Here is a 3,920-nt window from a genome sequence, read left to right on the forward strand (position 1 = left end):
GAAAGGAAAGAAAGAGAGAGGAAGAAACAAAAAAGTAAAAGGAATAGAGGAGAAAAGAAAAGAAAAAGGAAAAAGAGAAAGAAGACAAAAGAAGAAGAAAGAGAAGAAGGCAAAAGAAAGAAGAAAAAGAAAGAAGAGAAAAAAGAAGAAAAGGGAGGAGAAAAAAAAAGGGAAAGAGAAAGAAAAGAAAGAAAAAAAGAAAGAGAGAAGAAGGAAAAAGGAAGAAAAAAGAGAAGAAGAAAAGGGAAAGGGAGAGAGAAAGAGAAAAAGAAGAAAAAGAAAAAGAAAGAGAAGGAGAAAGAAAAAAAAAAAAAAGAAAAAAAAAGAAAGGAGGGGAAAGAAAAAGAGAAAAGAGAAAGAAAAGAAAAAGAAAGAAGAGAAAAGAAAAGAGGAAAAGAGAAAGAAAAGAAAGAGAAAAGAAGAAAAAAGAGGAGAAGGGAAAAGAAGAAAAAGGAAAAAGGAAAAAGGAAAAGAAGAAAAGAGAAGAAGGAAAAGGGAAAAGAAGGAAAGAAAAGAGAAAAATAGAAAAAAGAAAAGAAAAGAAAGAGGGAGAAAGAAAAGAGGGAAAGAAGAAAGAAAAAAGAAGAGAAGAAAAGGAAGGAAAAAGAAAAAAGAATAGAAAGAAAAAGAAGAAAAAAAGAAGAAAAAGAAAAAAAGAAAGAGAAAAAAGAGAAGAGAGTGAAAGGAAAAAAAAAAAAGAAAGAAAGAAAGAAAAAGAAAAAGAAAAGAAAAAAGAAAAAGAAAAAAAAGAAAAGAGAAAAAAAAAAAAGGAAAAAGAGAAAAAATGAAGGAAGAAAAAAAGAAAAAGAGTTAGAGAGAGGGAAAAAAGAGGGGGAAGAAAAAGGAAGAGAAAGAAAAAAGAAGAAAGGAAAAAAAGAAGAAAAAAGGAAAAGAGAGAAAAGAAGAAAGGGAAAAAAAAAAGGTTGGGACGTGAGAGAGAGGAGAGAGATGGAGAAGAGAGTGGGTGAGAGAGAAGGGAGATGATAGAGAGAGAGAGGATGCAGGAGAGATGTTGAGAGCGAGAATCGAGAGACGAGAGGAGGGAGAGAGAGGATGAGAGGTCAGGAGAGAGTGAGAAGCTGAGTAGAGGGAGAGGGAGCGGAGAGTGAGAGACGAGGTGTATGAGCGCGGAGAGGTAGAGAGAGAGAGAAGAAGAATGGTACCGAGAGGGAGGAAGGAAAGGAAGAGGGAAAGAGGAGGAGGAAAAGAAGAATAAGGAGAAAAGGGGAGATTAAGGGAGAGGGGGAAGAAGTGGAGTGAGAGAAAGAGGCGTGCGCGAGGAGAACGAGAGACGGGACGGAAGAAGAACAGAAGAACGAGAGAGGGAGAGAGAGGGGTGGACCTGCGGGTCATGGAGGAGAGAGAGGAGGAGCCGGAGAGAGAGAAAGAGAAAGGAGGGAGGAGAGGAGAGGAAGAGCCTGCCGGAGCAGTGGGGATGTGAAAGATGGAGTGGTGAGGGTGGATGACGGGTGAGGAAAGAGAGAGAAGAATGAGAGAGAGGCCGGGAATGGGAGGTGGAGTGGCGAAGGGGAAGGAGAAGGATCGCTATCCCGGTATTAGTGATCGTTGCAATTGAGGACCGGGAGGGCGTCGACCTATCTGCGGGAACGAGGAGGGAGAGAGCTTTGGAAAAAGTGAGGGTGAAGAGGTTGAGAGCGGAAACTGTAGAGAGCGACTAATACCGAGGAGAGAGGAGAGGGAGGCCGACGAGTTGGATGCGAGGAGAGTTAGAGAGGGCGAGCCTGGGGGAACTGGAGGCGATTAGACGAGGAGTTAGAGGAGGGAGAGTGGCGAGAGAGAGGAAGGAAGAGACGGACGAGGACGCGAGAGAGAGACGAGATTGCAGACGAGAGGAAGAGAGAGAGAGGAAGGGAGAGGAGAATTCGGAGACGGGAGAGCGCTCTCCGATAGACGCGTGAGAGGAGAGCATTCGGAGGCGCGAGATGAGGATGACGACGAGAGCGATGAGGACGGAGCGGGAGACGAGATGAGGTGGAGAGAGCGGGGCGAGACAGACGAAGAGAGAGAGAGAGGGGGCGAAGAGAGGAGAGAGAGGGGAGGAGGAGAGAGTGATGAGAGAGAGGAGAGGGATAGTGGAGGGAAGAGGAGTGAGAGAGGAGGGAAGAGAGGGAGAGACGGTGATGTAGAGGGGAGGGGAGATGGGAGCTGGAGAGGGTCTGAGAGAGAGCGAGGAAGATGAGAGAGGGGAGAGAGAGAGAGGATGGAGAGCAGTAGAGGGAGAGAGACTGGAGACGACGAGGGAGAGAAGAGGGAGGGACGAGAGGACAGAGAAGAAGAGAGGAGAGAGGACCGAGGTCTGAGGAGGATGAGAGAGAGAGGCGGCGGCGAGGAGGAGAGTGAGGCGATGAGACCGAGAGAGGATGGAGGACGGGACGAGGATTGAGAGAGAAGGAAGCAGAAGAGGAGAGAGGAGAGGGAGCGAGAGACGTCTGACGAGAGAGGAGAGCGAGCCGAGACCTTCGCGGAGGATCGATCCGGTGAGGAGATGAGAGAAGGACGAGCGGATGAGAGCGGAGTAGGGCAGGATTGACGGAGAAGAGAGTGAGAGCGACGGAGTAAGAGAGGGAGGATGACGAGGGAGGGGGAGGCGGAGAGGGGAGAAGAGAGAATGATAAAGACTGAGGTCGAGGGATTCGAGTAGGCGGAGATGATCGAAGAGATGGAACGAAGAGGGATGTGAGATGGAAGGAGAGAGGGTTTGGAGACAGAGGAGGGAAGGAGGAGAGAGAGACAGGTGGCGGAGGTGACAGAGGAGAGAAGAAGAGAGAGGGAGAATGGAGGAGATAGGGAGGAGGGAGCGGGAGAGACGAGAAGAGAGTGAGAGAGGGGGGAGAGAGTTTAGTAAGAGGAGGACAGAGAGAAGGACGGGAGAATGATGCGAGGAGAGAGAGGGAGAGAGAGAGAGGCACCGAGGAGAGAGGGAGAGCAGGAGAGAGGAGTTATCTATACAGAGGCAGGAGTGGGGGGAGAAGCGGAGAGCGAGATTAGCGACCGGGAGGAGAGAGAGCGATTATGGGAAGATGAATTAGGGGAGGATAGTACTTAATTCGAGGAGGTCGTGTGGGAGATTTATTGCTTGGGAGGGGAGGAGAGTCTTTACCGAGAAGCTGAGAGTGTGAGAGAGTGGAGAGTGAGTGGGGACAGAGGAGAGAGAGAGACTGAGAGAAGGGGTTGAGAGAGATTAGAGAGACAGAGTCGGAGAAGGAACGCGAGACCCGGGCTGAGGGAGAGAGAGGTGAGTCAGAGGAGAAGGTGGGGCGAGAGAGTGGATGGAGAGGAGAGAGAGGAGGTGACGATGACAGAGAGATGAGGTGGAGAGGAATGGGAGGGAGAGTGAGCGAGGTAGAAGAGGAGACGTAAGAGATGAGAATGACGGGATAGAGAGAGGAGGACGGGACGTGGCTGTGGGAAGAGAGGATCTTGTTGGACACGAGTCGGGAAGGGATAAGACGGGAGGGGAGGGAGAGAGCCGAGGGAGAGAGAGGAGAGAGAAGGAGAGAGTCGGGTGAGAGTAGAGAGAGAGATGAGAGAGAGCGAGGAGATGCGATTGTGGAGAGAGAGGTGTTGAGAGTGAGAGACGAAGAGAGTGAGAGAGAGAGAAGGAAGTGAGAAGCAAGTTGGAGGAGAGAGAGAGACGGAGGAGGAGAGGGACGAGAAGTGAGGGAGTATGAACGAGAGACGAGAAGAGAAAGAGAGAGAGAGATGAGAGATGAGAGAGAGAGGATCTATGGAGAGAGAGATGAGAGAGACGAGAGGAGAGATGAGTGAGAGAAAGAAGAAAGCGGACTGGGACGAGGAGAGAGGATTTGTGAGAGAGAGAAGAGAGGGGGGCGTGGATGAGTGAGTTAGAGGAGTAGTGAGTAGTATTTGACGAGAGTGACGGGACGAGAGAGAGGGAG

This window comes from Penaeus chinensis, chromosome 33 (assembly GCF_019202785.1).
Source record: "Penaeus chinensis breed Huanghai No. 1 chromosome 33, ASM1920278v2, whole genome shotgun sequence".
Lineage (NCBI taxonomy): Eukaryota > Metazoa > Arthropoda > Malacostraca > Decapoda > Penaeidae > Penaeus > Penaeus chinensis.